Consider the following 18,936-nt stretch of genomic DNA (forward strand, 5'->3'; position numbering starts at 1 on the left):
ACAACCTGGGGTTATGCATATCATCTTAGATTTTAATCTTCAAATTAGTTATTGGTCCGGGCGATGCACAGGGTCAGTATAAAAGTATTACTTTAATCAAACTATACTTTGGCGTTGCTTGTTTGTCACTGGGAGCTTAAGTAGGTTTTTTTTTTTTTTTTTTTTTTTTTTTTTTTTTTTTTTTTTTTAAGATGAGAGCTTATTAATTAGTTAGTTGTTTGTTTGACTATAAGAATAATATTTTGCATTAATATATAAAGGATAATTGATAAATCAAATCTTTATAACTTTGATGTCAAAATATAGTACTAAATGTTACTCTATAACTACAATTTTATAGATTAATACACAAAAAAAGTAATAATTAATTTCTTACAAACTATATTATTGTGCAATTATTAAAAAGTTATATTCCATGGGAAATTTGAATAGGGTTATTGTGCAATTATTAAGAAGTTATATTCCAAGGGAAATTTAAATAGGGGTGATTATACATATATATGAAGAGTTTTTCAATTAAGCTAAACGTTAATATATGGAGGTTAGACTAATGAGGAGTTTTCCATTTAGGCTTTACAGTCCGATTATGTGGCATGTTTTAGATAGGATGTGGCGAAATGACAGAAGAAATGTGACAAATGACGGTACTCCTTGCCTTAGAGTTTTAATAATAATATAGATATAGATTTCCTCTCCTTTAACATCCTTGTAACGAGGAAATTCCATTTTTTTTTTATTGAATCATGTTATTTCAACATCAATGAATAACTATATACTAAAAGACGCACCAAGAATGACGACAAGTGTCATTTTCTAATGTCCTTTAGTTTATTTTTTTTTAAAAAAAAAGAAACCTACTACCTCCATGTTTTTTAGTTGACACAATAGTTTGACTTTTGCACTATTCACACACTACACTTTGACTCGCTTTTGTGATTTATGGATACAATAAAATATAGTCATGTGGGATGTTGTTTGAATCGTCTCAATGTATATTTTATTAATATCCACTTTTTATAATTTTACAATGTATCTTCTCAATGGATATTTTATTAATAGCCACTTTTTATAATTTTAGAATGTATCTGAAAAATAAAATAAATTTTAAATAAAAATAACGTATGAGAAACTTATGCATAAATAAAATATTTGATGTATCCTTGACAACTATATAAACTTAAGTAAAAGAAAAAAAATTCAAACTTCAACATAATGTTTGCCAAACATAGTGTCATGCACTTCAATAATTACATATGTTTTTTTTAAATATATTTATAAATTAATATAGTATATTAGAAGCTCCAAGAAAGTAATTAGAATATTTATTACTTAGAATAAATGATTTGATATAACCTTTCATAAAAAACATATCAATTACCAAATATAAATTTAAGAAGGAAAAAAAAATCGAATTCTTAATATGTGACATACTGAGTATAATGTACTACGTTTATTATAGCACCAATTTACTTTTTAAAAATAATTAAAATTAGAGTTTTTGAGTAACTAGATGCTCATTATTAAAGTATTTGGAGGATTAGAAGATTTTCATATAGTGGCTTTACAATTTACTGCAAGTGATTAATCTCTTGATTGGGGCTATTTTATGTCAGCACAAAAGAAATACAATAAGAAAATATACAATTGCACAATTCATACCCCCTATGAATAATGATCTCTAGAAGAGAACAACATTTCATTATTCTTCGGAAGAGATAGAAATTTGTTGAATATGATTATCCGGCGAGATGAAATTTGTTACACATGAAATTATATTCTAAGTTGGTGAAGAATTGCCCCAATATCTATTAAGACATTTTACCAACTTAGGGGGAGAAGAATTAGAGTAAGTTGGCAAATTTATAAAATTATAATTAATTGATCCCTATAATAAATACTTTGTAAAGTTACATGCCAAAGGTATTTCAAGATATGTTGCACATCTATGATTTGATTTGTATACCATTGTGACCCATCCGGAGGCATAGAGAGTTATATTTTGGTCATAGTGATAATGATATTATGTGCATACATTAAGATAGATCTTGCCAAATTTTCTTTGAATCTACACTTGAAGTGCACATTGTATGATCGGTTCCAATATAAATATGTGATATGAGGCAAGATAGTGCAGTTGGTACTTTTAAAGTGTAATAATAACAAATTAATACCATAGTGTGAGAAATACCCCATATAGAAGTGGTATAGATATCTGAATTATAATAGATTGCCTATGACATGAGAAAGTCATAATGGTACGTACCAATTGAAAATGTATTTAGATATCATTGCAAAATAGCCTGCAGAATGTACATTAAAGGAATTTTATGATACCGGTACACAATAGAACCAATGAATAATGTGCATATGCATAATAGAGTGGACTAGTGAATAAAGGATATGAAATATATTTCCATTTTTATGTCGACATAAAGATAATGATCATAAGTTTAACATGGACCAAAAGTCCAATGAGATATGAACTTTTAAATCCACACTGTACAGTGTTTTGCATTATTTAGATTCGTATGTATGTTCATATACATGTGTGAGTCATAGGTTAATGGATTATTCATTGCATATGTCGGAAGTTATTAGATGCATTACTCATTGTAATTTTTGTTTAGTATGTTATCATGTTTACTATATCTCAAATTGCCTGCATTAGTTTCTATATAATATTTGTGGTAGATGTAAATGTTCATTATATATATAGTAAGGCATATTTACAACTTGGATGGAAAATTAGAAAGAAACATTTATATTCCATTGGGCTTATAATTATGATGAAATTATATATGACGTTGATCTAACATTATTTATGAATCATGTAAGAAAAGTTCCCAAAGAACTTATATGCAACGTATTTATAGCCCTACAAATTTTATATTTCGAATATTGTAATTATTGTCAAACTTTTACTCTATGTGACTACATCATTGACATATAAACCTGAAAATTGAGCATATGAAAGTTAGTGAGAATTACTATTTGTATTTGCAAGAGAACTATCATGTCAATTACGAATATTCTAAAGAATATCAACGGGATACTTATGCGTGAGACTGTTTTGTTATGGTCTAGAAGAACCATAATCAATGTATATAATTACATGTGTTATATTAATTCATATGAGATTGAAGAACAACATTAATAATATCATGTGTTGCCATTAAGGAATGTTTGATCAAATAATGATCATCAATTTCTATTATTCACGACCTCCATTTGAAGGTGTAACCGCATAAGTTTAACTTTTGAAGTAACTTTTTTCAAACAGAGGTTTGGAACGATATAGAGATAAATCCATACTTGGTGAAATGAAGACACTTTATATGTTCACGAGAATACTAGAAGATGCAAATTCAAATTAGGAGAGTTCAAGAGCAAGGAATGATATTCTACTACATATGAAAAGACACCTAGCCATATTGGATTCATTGCAACACTACATAATCTCAAGTTATGTATTCATCAGGGGGAAAAAATGTGTTGCACTCTTTTTCCCTTAACCATGATTTTGTCCCACATTTGGTTTTCCTGGTAAGGTTTTTAATGAGGCAGCATCCCGAGCATGTTACGAAGAATATTGTACTTTTTTCCCTTCATTAGGTTTTTATCCCACAAGTTTTTTCCTAACAAGGTTTTAACGAGACACACTCTTTGATAATGGACATCCAAGGGGGAGTGTTATGAAATATTGTGTGGATATCCATTATCCTCCTTTATCATTCCGGAATATTCTGATTAGGGTTTATTGTTATCTAAGCAACCCTAGTTATATATATATATACATATATATATATATATCTCCACTCTATGGAATAATATAGACTAATCTATTCTCTCCCAGTTTCTCTTCTATTCCCTTTATTTTATAACAGATACCATTTTGTTGGTGGAATATACAAAAATATATTGATATTGTCAAATGTGTATATTAAAATACCTATCTGACTAACACGCTTTTTCATAATAAATTCATTATATTATTTTAGACAAATGTTTTTTATAATTAAATGTAGTTTTAATTTAATAATTATTTAAAATTATCTGAATAAAATTGACACATGCAATATTTATAGGCTTTTATGGAATTAATATGGTGTATTTTTATTAAATTTATGCGACTTGGGCCTGTTCTGTTCAGCTTAATTTTAATTTATTTCAGTCAGTTCAGTTAAGTTCAGCTCCAATCAGTGCAGTTTAGTTCAATTCCTAATTTCCTTCTCTCAAAAACAATTCATTTCAACTTAGTTCAATTCAGTTTAGCTCCAATCAATTCAATTCAGTTCAGTAAATAGAAACAGGCCCTTAATATAGTGTAAACTAGTTCAAAACCCGCTTTACAGTAGTATTCCGTTATTAGTTTATACAAAAGGTTACATACAAAACATAATCATCATTGGAAGTAAAAAAAACTTTTAAAAAAATATTCATGTGATACACTAAGTATCTTAATAAATATTTATCGTCATGATGATTTGAAATGATATAAACAAAGGACACAAAATTATACACACGAACGTAACATGAAAATCTAGGTCATTCAATTCCTCAAGAATTGTGGTGTAAATAAAATTAATTTTGTACGCATGTTGAGTTGGCCTATATTCTCCAATTGCTTGGCCTACCCAAAATCTTGAGATTGAATAAATTCTTCCTTCATGAAGAGCATGTCGTAACCTCTCTATTAATTTTTTTTTCACAATAGCTTGTATTTTATCACCCTAAAAAATCAATCCAAATAAAAAGTATTTCCAATTAATTAGTAGTATAAGAAATACTGCAAATTTTATGAAAATAAATGATATAATTACCTTTAAATAATTTATTTACTACCTCCGTTAACAGTTATTTACAACATTTACCAAAAAATGATGCTAATTATTATTTACAACAAACTTATTTCTTTCCTATTTTAGTAACTTTTTTCTATCAAAATGACTAAAATACCCTAATTTAAATATTATTAGCACATAATATGACACATTATTACACAACATTATAACCTTAATCTAAATTAATTATTTTTCTCTCTCCTCCTTCATCTCTCATTTCAGCTTTCTCTCTCCTTCATCTCACATTTCATCTTCTTCATTTTTCATCTCTCTTTAAATTCCAAACCGTCTTACTAGTGGGTTTCAGATCTGGTTATTCGTGGGTGGTTTACTTGATTCTGGGTTGGATTTGGTGGTTTGTGGGTGGATTTGTAGGTTTGTGGGGGTAATTCATGGGTGAGTTTGTTAATCGGGTGGTTCGGGGGTATTGGTGGTGTGTAGGATTTGGAGGTTCGTCGATGCTGTTGGTGGATCGTAGGGGGTGGTTTTGTAGTAATAGAAGGGTTTCGATGGTTCGTCGGTGATTTTTGTGGTTCGTGGGGGTGGTTTTGGTGGTTAGTGGAAGGGTTAAGGTGATTAGTCTGTGGTTTTGTTGGGTTCATGGTTGGGTTTTGGTGGTGGTTTTGAGTTCTGGGTTTCGGTGGGTTTGGTGGTTCTGGTGGTTGTAGGTGGTTTTGGTGGTGGTTCTGGGTTTAGTGGTTTTGGGTTTCGGTGCTTTGGGTTTTTGTTTAATTTTTTTTGGTAGGATTACTACTAAACCACATGCCCTTAATTTTAATTAATCATGCTTTAAAACTTTTGCTTAGGAGTCCGCGCAAACCCCCTTTGTTACAAATAACTGCTAGCGGAGGTAGCATAATTCTACATCCATGACAACCAATTCAACACTATAATATACTTGTGGTTTCTAGAAATTAGGAGTAGTCCAAAGATGAATCACTTTTATTTTAATACTCCATGTTTCTTTTGTTGGATTTATATCATGAAAAAAAAAATCATATACTTCTGCCATTTGATATGGAAGAAAATAGTGGAATATTGCTCCGAAAATAAGCATGATTGCTATGAACGTAAATATGTAAATATGAAGATTAAATATATTAAGTCATATATTATGTAATATTTGAAAGTGTAACAAACTTTTTCTAAATCGAAGCATATTTTACATAATATTATATCAAAGTACATAGTAACAAACGTTTTTTTTTATTAATTTTTTATAATATAAGAGATATTGTGCGAAAATTTTCTATTTCGATAATTGAAACAAGATAAAGAGAACCAATTTATCACTTATATTGTAACATACTTTTTTAGAAGATAATTAAAAAATAAAGAAAATTGTAAAAATAAATAATTAAATAATAAAAGTTTAGGTGGGAAAATTTTTACTAAGAGGGTGACACGTATATTAGGGGATATAATGTTGGGGATTACTTTATTATATAGATACTGTTTTGGGTGTTTTTGTCCCTTGGGAGAGTTACAACTCGAAGACTGGTCCTGCTGACTCTGTACCTGCAAAAACAACGGAGACACCGATTGGGTGGTGCTCCGCCTCCAACGCTCAAGTTAATAACTTGAAGGAGAATAAAAAGTGCGGAAATTTAGGTGGGGATCTGCTTGGATTCCAAGCTCAGGTGTTCTCTGATGAGAGAGAGAGTAGGATGTCATAAATGATAGTAAATTTCTTAATGTCCCCCATTTTGGGGGAATATCTCCCTATTTATAGGGTCCTTGGGAAAAGTGCCCCTTCCTAGGTTATTTTACCCTAGGACTGATGGGCTGCGCCGCCAAATAGCGGATTTTTGGGAAATTGGGCCCTTGAAGGCCGCAACTCTAAGGGAGTATCTGGAGAGGCCACGTGTCAGCTGGGGATTGGTCAAGGGTGACCTGCCAGCCTCTGACACGTGGCACCTCCTCATTGGTCCACTTGTCAAGGGTAAAAATACCCCAAACATTTGCCCCTCACAGGTGGCACGTGGCAGGCCACGCGGCGCCTGTGACACATGTCAGCCCATGAAGGGTGAACAGTGAAAACGACTATTTTTTGACAGTGGTGACGGGGATTCGTGCCGTTTCACCCCCTATAGATAAGGATTTACCCCCCCTCCTTCTCCTCTTCACTTTTCACAATCTTGACTTTCTAGAGAGAGAAAAAGAGTTTTCTAGAGAGAGGTGCTCTGATTCCGGTTGCGTTTAAACAAGTTCAAGATTTCCGTGTGCTCTTTCGAAGTTACCCGATCACCGATTGCTTTGCCGTTTTCAGATTTTTTCAGAACTCAAAGTAAGGTAACCATCCGTTTCCTTCTTTAAGTTTTCTTCTTTTTCCTTTTTCTTTAGCCTGTATACACTCATTTCCGGCTGTATACATTAACTTTTCGAAAAATAAAATGAACTCTCCATTTGCACACACGGCACTGCCTAGGACGCTCAGCCGGTCACCAGGGACGGCTGAGTCTAGAACCGGGGGTGCCTTGTCTGGAGTTTCTGGAGTGCTTTGCTCATCTCCGGCTTCTTCCCTCTCTGTGTCTGTGCAGGACACAATGGCTAGAACTAAGCAGACGGCTACAAAGCCCAGCAGGCGGCGCACTAGGGAAGTGCCCGCAAGTGAAGTTGTGAGGGAGGAAGACTACGAGGCGGCTGAGCAAAGTAACTCAGCTGAGGACACCCCGTCTACTTCCAGCAACAACGACTCAAGGGGAGACGGTGAGGAAACCGCCTCCTCTTCAGACCAAAGTAACTCAGCTGAAGAAGCGGCTGAGGAGCAGGAAGGATCCGGGGCGGAGGGAGAGAACCTTGCTGAGGCTTATCGCCAAACAGCAAAGAAAGAAGCAAACCCGGATCCTAATAAAACCCGGATGAAGCCTGGGGACAGGGCCCTTCTTGAAAGTAGCTTTGAGGCTTTCAAACAACAACACCCCTTTGGGGAAGACTGGGACATCATTGTCCCTCCGGCTGATGCTGTTTTAGCCTGGGGGGATGACATTGACAATGCAGACAATTACTTTGTCTGCTATGAGGCGGTAATAGAAGCCGGCCTCCGCTTTCCCCTTCATAGAGGCATCCGGAAGATCCTGAAGGGATATGACTTGGGAGTGTGGCAATTAACGCCTAACTCTTGGGTCAATATCCTTAGCTATATCGCCGCCTGCGAGCTCCAGGACATTGAGCCCAGCTTCACCGCCTTCGCCCATATGCACTACCTCAAGAGTGCCCCAGGCGGATATGGAGCGTGGTACACTATTTCCACGCTCCCGGAATATTTGATGACCTTGGACAAAGTGTCCAAGTGGGGAGGTTGGAAAGATAAATGGTACTTGGTCTCCTCCCCTCAAGTGAGGATAAACAAGATTCTCCGGCGCTACAACAAAGAGCCGGCTTTGGTGGGCCAGAAGTGTGTACGCCCAGCTCTTACTACCAAAGCCCGGGAGCAAATAATAGAGCCGGAGCTCTTCAAGACAACAACTGAGCCCTTGGGGGATGGGACTCACATAGTTGTTCCAAGAAACTGGATCCCCCACCCGGATTTCTTTGCGGATGAGAGATTCTTGTCCGCCTGCGGGTTGAGCCCTATGTTTCCAAAGGGTAGATACACTCACCCACCCGGCGGTCTTCCGTCTGCAATTTAAATTTCATTACTTTGAAATTTTTTTTTTTTCTAACTCTTTTATGTTTTTCTGCAGAGGAAGCAAGGAAAATGGTCGATCCGGCTAAGACCCCTCAAAAATATGCGGCTCTGCTCCGCAAAGAGAATATTATGGCCAAGAAGGCCAACATTGAGGCCAAGGAGGCCAAAAAAGGAGGGGTAAGATAATTCCGACTTTCCTTGAAATTTTCCAAGTTCTTTTGATTCCGGATGACTTATGGTTTCCTTGTGTTTTTGCAGGCTTCAACTGGCATCCTCCCCCGTTCCATGACAAAAGTCTTAAAAAGACCTGGGGATGAAAACCTTCAAAAACCGGCTGCTAAAACCGGGAGGAAGGCAACCCCAACGGCCTCTGGCGTTAACGCCAAAGTTTCCCTACAACCGGGGAAAAGGCCCCAAAGCCATGGCAACCCTGAGTGAAAACTCAGAGAAATCAAAGAAAAAGTCGGATGCTCATGAAGCATCGAAGGATGGCGAGCCATCCAAGGCTGCAGGTGGTGCTGCAGCCGCAGGGGGGGAGCCGGCGAGGGTCGACTCCAAAGGTAAGATTGAAATTCCTTGGCCGCTTGACTTTATGCGCGTCAAGACTATGACTGACCCTTCCGGGGGGTCTGTAAGTAGCCGGCAAAGAATGAATGCCAAATACGCTGCTAGCCTCTCACCAAGTCCTTCTTATGCTGCAGATGCTACTTCTGCCCCGGACCTGGCGGGGTTTGGCAAACGGATGGTGAGAACTCTCACCCAGTCGGAGAAGAACTCCATACCCAACCGCCACGAGGTCGACTTCGACCAGATTCTGGGGCAGCTGGCGGAGGTAAGTTAAACTTGCCTCTTATCTTTTTCATTTCTTTTCATTTCATTTTGTCTTTCAATTTTGCTAAGTGTTTAGATTCCCGGATGACCTTGCTCAGGTTATGGTCCGGGTGGATGGGCTCCGGTTGCCTTTCCGGAAGAAGCAAGAAGAGGTAACTGATGCCAAGAGAAGGGCTCAAGCCAATCTCAACTCTGCTGAATATGCCTATATTAATTTTGATGTTGAGATTAAAGCCCTCGAGTTGAAACAGGAGGAGCTGGTCAAGACTTTGACGGCTTCTAATGACGAAGCCAACAACAAGATCAGGGACTTGGAGCTAAAGCTGAAAACTACCAGCTCCAACCTCAAGGCCTTGGAGGGGGCTGATCAGGAGAACACTGCCCTAAGGGCAAACAAGTCCCGTCTGACTGCTGAGCTTGCAACTCTGAAGGGCAAGCATGCTGAGGAGCTCGAAGCTGAGCAGGCCCGGCTCATCAAAGAGAATGAGCGGGACATTGAGATCCGCCTCCGATACGCTTGGGGGCTTCTCTATCCTGAAGTAGACTTTGAAGTCTACAAGCTGAGGTACAACTACGCCACTGAGGTGTACGATGCCAAGGTTCTCTAGGATCCTGCTCCGGCTCGTTTCAAGGAATGGGCCCTGGAAAACGGTGCTGAGGTTTCGGACACAGAGGAGCCGGACTTGGACAAGATTATAAAGGAAGTGAACAAGGACAGCCAGCCTGAAGAGGCTGTGGTTCCGGATGATGTTCCTTCAACGACTCCAGCCCAGCCGGAACAGCCAGCAGCATAGCTCCCCTACTTCTCTGCGGCAGTATGCCAACCTTTTGCTTTTTCGGCCTGTGCTCCGAGTAATTATGTAACTTTTATTTTTCCTTTGTCTCTGTATTCCGGATATGGATCCGGTTAACAATTATTCCTGGCCTTGGGCCAGTTTATTTAATGGAGTACACCAACCCAGTCGGTTTTCTTATACTTGCATAATTTTTCAATTTTTCAATTTTTTCACTTTTGCATATATACTCAATATATATACTTGTGGATTTGCCTATCTGATGAAAAGCATGCGGCAGATTCGAATCCAGCTGTCCTTGCCCCTGGGCGGCTGTGTGGTTGGTTTTAATCTAAGAAAGGATTGATTGCCTTGGAAACTTCTCATACTGTTAAAGAGTATGGGATGTTTGTAAGGAAATCAATCACAATAGTGATTGCCCCAAACCAAGTACACAGCCGGACAAATGACAGACATACAACCTCTGCCCCAGTCGGTATCAAACTGCCTGGGTATTCTTTATAGCCATTACGCAAAAAAGGGTTTGCCCTAAAAGTGCGCAATTTGGAGAAAATTTAACTAAGTAAAAACTTATGATGGTACTCCGGCTGATACTGGTAGGCAGCCAGAGCATTTACAACCAAATATTACTTAGTAGAAATAACACGGTCAGACAGCTATGAGTTGGCTGTTTTAACCACTCAATCTTTGCCGCCTGCATGGGTATGTTGAACAAGCAAGGTGGCTGTTGTCTGCGACGATTGCACCCGGAGGGGTGTCGCCGGACGCCTATATCCATATTGGGATAGACGAATTTGTGAAAATGGACAACCATCTGGCCCTTGGCCTCAGGTCTTGTTGTAGACCGGCTGATAGCCACTAAACGATTTTGTGTTTAGCTTAAGAATCCGGCTGTTAGCCTCTTGTCATTATGGACTTTTGATTTCATATACTGAGTATCAAACTTAGTTATCTGGCCATTGGCCTCAAGTTATTCATATATTAAATTTGCTACTGAACCTTTCATCATTAGTATGGGTAAACCCAGACGGATAAAAAGACAATAAATGAAACAAAAAGCTTCTCTCATTAATACTTCTTGTTACAAAAAACTTTACGTTACTTAGAAGTAGTACTTTTTAAAGTTGTCTACATTCCAAGTTCTAGGCAGGCGTCTACCGTCTGGGGTTTCCAGGCGGTATGTGCCGTCCCTAACTTCTTCATAGATCCGGTAGGGGCCTTCCCAATTAGGAGTTAGCTTTCCAAGCTCATTGGCCCTACCAGTTGCCTCCATTTTCGTAACACAAAATCGTCCACTTTTAAAGGACGTTTGTGCACTCTTTTATTGTAGGCTCGCGTCATTCTCAGACGGTATATCTCATGTCATAGGGCAACATTGCCCCTGCGTTCCGGGAGGGAATCCAATGCCAGCCGCATGGCCTCCCAATTTGCCTCTTCATCATAGAGCATCACTCTGAGCGTAGGCTCATAGTGTTCAATTGGTAACACGGCTTCAGCCCCGTATACCATGAGAAACGGGGTTTCTCCGGTTGATCCCTTGGCAGTTGTCCGGATGGCCCAAAGAACATGAGTTAACTCTTCAGCCCATTGGCTTTTTCAATTTTCTTTTTTATGCCGTCTGAGATGAGTTTGTTGAATGCCTCAACCTGACCATTTGCTTGAGGACGGCCGACTGAGGCAAAGTAACTTGAGATACCGTGATCTCCTAACCAAATCTTGAGCTAAGGCGTCTCAAACTGAGGGCCATTGTCAAATACCATAGACATAGGTACCGCAAACCGGGTGATAATATTCTTCCATATGAAAGAGATGACATCCTTTGTCTTGATATTCTTGACTGCCTCTGCCTCCACCCATTTGGTGAAGTAATCCACAGCCACCAAGATATAGCGCTTCCCGCCTGGAGCAGGCGTATAAGGACTCAATATGTCCATGCCCCACTTAGCAAACGGGACTGGGCTGTGGATTGCCGTCAGAGCAGTAGCCGGGCGATGTATTAGCTTGCCAAACCTCTGACATTTATCACATTTCTTCACAAATTCCTTGGCGTCTGCCTCAAGAGTAGGCCAAAAATAATGCCGCCTGGCTCCGACGGCTAGGGACTTGCCGCCTATGTGGGAGGCGCAAAATCCCGCATGCAGCTCTTCGAGTACCTCCTTCCCCTTTTCTAGGGTAACACATTTCAACAAGGGCTTGAGAAATCCAGCCTTGAAGAGTTCTCCGTTCCTCAACTCGAAGTTTGCTGCTCTCTTTTTCATGACGGCTGCTTCCTGAGGTGAATCAAGGAGCGTGCCGTCTTCAAGATACGCCCGGATGCCATCCATCCAAGTAGAAATTCGATCCAGAATTCCAATGGGATCTTCATAAATACTTCTTTTTTCAAGAACTTCCCAAAAGACTGACCGGGGCGTATCATGGCAGGCGGATGATGCCAGTTTTGACAGTGCATCCGCCGGGTGGTTATCTGACCGGGGCACTTGATTCAATCTGAATTCCTCAAGGGTCCCGGCCTCATCTTTGACAGCCTGAAGATATTTGATCATTGCCAGATGGGTCGCTTCATAAGTGCCCTCATACTGGCTAACAACCAACTGAGAATCAGAATGGGCGTCAATCTTTGTTGCCCCTGCTGCCTTACACATGCGGATTCCGGCTAGCAGGGCTTCATACTCCGCCTCGTTATTCAAGGCCTGAAACTTGAACCGTAGTGCATACTCATATCTATCTCCTTCTGGAGATTCACAAACAATGCTTGCACCACAACCGTTCTTTGTAGAGCTCCCATCTACATACACCTTCCAAACCTGATCAACATTATCCGGGAGGACCGGACGGGTCATTTCAACAATGAAGTCGGCAAACGCCTGACCTTTCACTACTTTCCTTGGTTCGTAAGAGATTTCAAGACTTTGCATTTCAATAGCCCATTTCAAAATTCTGCCGGATGACTCCAGAGTGGACATTGGTCGTTTGAGGGGCTGACCGGTGTAGATTACCACCGGATGTGCCAGAAAGTATGGCTTCAATTTTTTAAAGGCCATATATAGAGCAAGACCAAATTTTTCCACCATGGGGTACCGGAGTTCAGCATTTTTTAACACATGGCTTATGAAATATACCGGGAGCTGAGACGGCTAGGTACATGTACAACTTCTCTCTTGGCAAAGGACTAACAAGCCTTGGCAAAGAGTGCAAATGCTCTTTCAATTTTTGGAATGCCGCCTCAGCATCGTCCCCCCATTCAAATCTAGTCTTCTTCCTGATTGCTTGGAAGAAATAAAGGCATTTGTCACCTGACCGGCTGAGGAACTTCCCCAAGGCGGCCAGGCAACCGGTGAGTCTCTGAACTTCCTTGACAGTGTGGGGTGACTTCATGTCAATTACCGCCTGTATCTTCTCAGGGTTAGCCTCTATCCCCCTTTGATCAATTAGGAATCCGAGAAACTTCCCAGACTCAACACCAAAGACGCATTTCTTAGGATTTAACATAACCTTATGCCGCCTGAGTGTGGTGAAGGTTTCTCGGAGATCAGCAAGGTGATCCGCCTGCTGCTTGGATTTGACTATCATGTCATCAATATACGCCTCTACATTCCTCCCAATTTGATTAATGAAGACTGTATTAATCATCCGTTGGAACGTAGCCGGCGCATTCTTCAAGCCAAACAGCATCACAGTATAACTGAATAACCCCTGATCAGTGACGAAAGTCGTCTTTTCTTGATCTTTTTTTCCACAGAGGTATCTGATGGAAGCCGGAATAGGCATCCATAAAACTCATCAAGGCATGGCCGGCTGTTGAATCAACCAGGCTGTCAATTTTAGGAAGTGGATAATTATCCTTTGGGCATGCCTTGTTGAGATCTGTGTAATCTACACACATCCGCCAAGTACCATTCGGCTTCTTTACAAGCACAACGTTTGCCACCCAGTTGGGGAAATTACAAGGCCGAATGAACCGGGCATCTAGCAGCTTTTTAACTTTGGCAGCTGCCGCCTGACTTCTTTCCTCAGCGTGGTTTCTCTTCTTTTGCCGGATGGGCTTCATTTTTGGATCCACGGCGAGCTTGTGGACAGCGAGATCCGGGCTGATGCCTGGCATGTCTTCCACTTCAAAGGCAAACACATCTTTGAATTCTTTCAGCAGAAGGTGCAAGTCTGCACCCAGAACAGCATTAGCAACCGTCCCAACCTTAACAGTTCGCTCTGGACGGCTGTCGTCCAGAACAAGATCAATACTTTCACCAGCCGGTTGGGGACGGAGCTCCTCTGACCGTTCGCCGGTCAATGATTGCTATTTCTTTTCTTTCTTCACCACCACCAGCTCTGCAGCTTTTTTCTTTTTTCCGACTGCTGGTGGAGGTGAAGAAGCATCCTTGACGTTGTCAAGGTCTATTGGTTCCTTCCCTTGGCCGTCTGCGGCCATAGTATCTTTGACGGCTGAGAGGTAACACCCCCTGGCCGTCTTCTGATCCCCGTTCAGGGAACCAACAGAACCATCATCCCTCTCATACTTGATAAGCATGAGAGCAGGGATGATTACAGCCTTGGCTTAGTTGAAGGTTGGCCTCCCAAGAATAATGTTGTAGGCAGTCAACTCCTCAACGACCAAGAATCTGACGACAATATGTCGTCCCTGGCCCTTCTCACCCAGCCGGATGGGTAGGTCAATTCTTTCGGCTGGATAGACCATCCCACCCCCAAAACCAACTAAAGGGTGGGTGACTGGATGCATGCTGCTGGAGTTGTATTTCAGCTTTTGCAAGCACCGGAGGCTGATGATGTCTGACGAGCTGCCGGTGTCAATAAGGATGCGCCCAACTAGCTAGTTGGCGACCTTGCATTCAATAACAACGGGTCGTCATGCGGGCGGCGGACGCTGCCCCTGTCCTTCTCAGTAATGAGGACATCCGGAAAAGTGGAGCTGGCAGACGCCTGCTCCTCATCATCCTTATCCGTCTTTCGAAGATGGCTTTTGGTGCCCCGGATGGTAGGGCCACCACAAGAAAATCCGCCTGCTATGGTGAAGACTGGATCCCTGTCGGTTTCCGAACTACTAGCAGGCTGGGGGGTAGCCTTAGAGGACTGACCCTTCTTCTTTTTCTTTGTCCCGGCTGGGGACTTAGAAATATAGGACTTCAGATGCCCTTTGTCAGTCAGACGGTCCAACGTCCGCTGTAAACTGAAGCAATCGTTGGTGTCATGGCCAACCTCCTCATGGAATTGGCAATATTTGTTTTTGTTCCGAAACTGGACGGAACTCTTCATTGGATTCGGCTTCTCAATGGACAACCGGTCCTTTACCTCCATGAGGATGGAGTTACAATCTTTGTTAAACTCGTACCGAGGAATGTACGGTTTAAACTCTTTCTTCTTCTTCTGGGACGGCTGCTCAGAATCACTGACCACCCAGACTTCTTTTCTTTTCTTGCTCTCTTTTTTTTTTCTTCGCCGGCTGAGCAGACCGGCTCACTTTTTGCTTGTAAGAATTCTTGGAGTCTGACAGGCTACCAGGTGTACAGAGGTCGGTTGCTTGTATATAGCTTTCCGCCTCCCTCAGGGCCGCCTGTAGCGTAAATGCCCCTTTTCTGACAAGGTCGAACTTAAAAGTCGACCCGTCTCTCAGACCCTTGAAAAAGTCTGTGAATGCTACCTCGTCAGACAACCCCTGGATCTGAATTCTGACCAGGTTGAACCGTCTGACATATGAGGGTAGCCCTTCTCTCTCTCCCTGCTTAATGGTGCTCAAGTCTAAACTTGTTTTCTTAGCAGGGATATTCATTGAGAAGTTGGTGGCAAACAAGAAGGCTAGCTTCTTGAAGCAGTCAACAGATCCGGCTGGCAAGTTGCCAAACCATTGCTGGGCAATGCCCTTCAATGTAGCCGGAAAACAACGGCACCAGGTGGCATCGTCCCAACCTTGTAAACACATTAGGTTGGTGTATGCCATCAGGTGATCTTCAGGGTTGGTGGTGCCGTCATAAGCACCAACCAAAATGTTTTTAACCTTGGCCGGCTGAGCCGCCTCGGTTATATTGGCTGCAAAGGCAGACGGCTGTTCGCCTAGCCTCATCAGCCAGAGCTGCCAGTCTAGTGGCTGGGCATTAGTATATGTCGCCTGACCTCCGAATGGAGGTGGCTGCATGAATTGGAGGCTATATTGCCCATACTGTGCCTGGGGCGCGTATGGCATAGACCCTATCATCAGCTGAGGTTCGGTGTTGACGGATTTACCGCCTGTCCGACTCTCGTGCAAGGACACAGAGTTCCTTGCAGAAGCTTCCTTGAAGCTGTCTGGAAAGCTTGAGGTAGAAGCTGACTCAGACTGCTGCTGCCTCCTTCGATTGATGACTTCTCTAGCATCGAAGGTGGACGTTTTTCTAGCCTCCGGCTGGGGTCGCCGGGGCATCAGAATCTTAGACCAGTCAAGTGTTGCGGCTGCCTTCTCCTTTGGATGGGGAGTTGGCTGCCTGTCCTTGACCGGCTTCTTCTTCTTCCCATCATTGGGAGTCTTTTTAGCCGGCTGACTCTTGGAAGAGCCTGCCTTGTTGTTGATCATCTTCTTGATTTCACCCTTGAAGGAGTTCATGAATTTCATGAGCTCGTTCCGAGTGACTGGAGCTTTTCCTCTGGTCTTCCGGGTTTCCTCGTCTGACCTCCCATTGGGCCGGCTGCTTGGGCCTGCCTGATCCAGATTTCGTTCCAGCTGGTCTCTGGAACGGATGGATTTAGAGATGAGAGAACCATCTTTAGTCATATAGGTCTCCACATCATTGTCTTCTTCTTCCTCCTCCTCTGTGAATACCTCTGGCTGAGGCTGAGGTGGAGGTTGAGGGATTTCAAACACTACCGGATGAGTAACCGGTTGCAAGTCTTCCGGGTTACCCGTCTAAGTACCCGGACGTAGAGAGGTAGAATTGAGAATTGGTACAGAATTTTGAACCATCTTGAGGTACTCTCCCCACAGACGGCGCCAAATGTTTTGGGTGTTTTTGTCCCTTGGGAGAGTTACAACTCGAAGACTGGTTCTGCTGACTCTGTACCTGCAAAAACAACGGAGACACCGGTTGGGTGGTGCTCCGCCTCCAACGCTCAAGTTAGTAACTTGAAGGAGAATAAAAAGTGCGGAAATTTAGGTGGGGATCTGCTTGGGTTCCAAGCTCAGGTGTTCTCTGATGAGAGAGAGAGTAGGATGTAATAAATGATAGTAAATTTCTGAATGTCCCCCATTTTGGGGGAATATCTCCCTATTTATAGGTTCCTTGGGAAAAGTGCCCCTTCCTAGGTTATTTTACCCTAGGACTGATGGGCTGCGCCGCCAAATAGCGGATTTTTGGGAAATTGGGCCCTTGAAGGCCGCAACTCTAAGGGAGCATCTAGAGAGGCCACGTGTCAGCTGGGGATTGGTCAAGGGTGACCTGCCAGCCTCTGACACGTGGCACCTCCTCATTGGTCCACTTGTCAAGGGTAAAAATACCCCAAACAGATACTAGTTCGAAATTCGTGTCATGCACGGTTTTACAGTAGTATTTGGTTATGCGTTTATTTGAAATGTTACATACAAAACATAATCATTGGAAGTTTAAAAAAAATAAAAAAGAAAACACTTTTACAAAAATCATATTCATGTGGTAAAACCATGTATCTCAATAAATATATGTCATCATGATAATTTGAAATGATATCAACAATGGACACAAAATTGCATACACCAGCATGAAAATCTATGTCATTCAATTTCTCTAGAACAGTGGTGTATATAAAATTAATTTAGTACATTTGTTGAATTGGCCTCTATTCTCCAATTGCTTGGCCTACCAAAAATCTTGACATTGAATAAATTCTTCCTCCATGAAGAGCATGTCCAAACCTTTGTATCAAAGGTTTTTTTTTTTTTTTTTTTTTTTTTTTTTTTTTTTTTCATAGTAGCTTGTATTTTATCACCCTAAAATCAACCCAAATAAAATGTATTTTTAATTAATTAGTTTAAGAAATACTACAACATTGAATAAAATAAATGTTACGGAGTTTAACTTTTAAATAATTTATGTATTACATTTTCAACACTATAATGATCTTGTGGTTTGTAAAAATCAGAACTAGTTTAAAGACGAATCACTTTTATTCTAATACGCCATGTTTCTTTTGCTGGATTTATTTCTCAAACAAAATCATATAGTTGTGCCATTTGAGATGGATGAAAAAGTGGAATATTATTGTGAAATTAATATGATTGCTATGGACGTAAATATGTAAATATCCTATCTTATATATAAAGCGAAAGGGGGTTTTGGGTGCTAAATTTTCACTTTTCTAAAAAAACCCTCTCATGTTGTTTTTTTTTTTTTTTTAAATAAAAAAAACTACCATCTTGGTCAAAAAAACCTTCCATCTTTTGTTTTTAAATATTTTTTAGGGAAGTCAAATTTTATTATTTAGTCTTCCTGACATCATCAACATATTTTTTGAATAACATTATTTTTTTTATTATGTACTATCAACAGTTTTTAACCCACTAATATTACCCACTAATAGTTTTTATTTAGGATTAAGTTGAAAATATTCTGAAAAAACAAATAATCGAGGTTGATAGATTACTTATACTGCACACGCATGCATTGTGTGCGTATCTTAGCTTGTGAGGAGTAAATATATAAAGTATTATATTGCATAATATTTCAAAGTGTAACAAACTTGTTTTTATCTAAGCCATATATTATGTAATATTATCTCAAATTATATAGTAACTAACTTCTTTTTTCTAAAAATTATCAATATATATATATATATGTGTGTGTGCGCGCGCGCGCGTGTGTGTATAAGAGATATTGTGGGAAAT

This window comes from Chenopodium album, chromosome 13, assembly GCF_948465745.1.
Source record: "Chenopodium album chromosome 13, dcCheAlbu1.1, whole genome shotgun sequence".
Classification (NCBI taxonomy): domain Eukaryota; kingdom Viridiplantae; phylum Streptophyta; class Magnoliopsida; order Caryophyllales; family Amaranthaceae; genus Chenopodium; species Chenopodium album.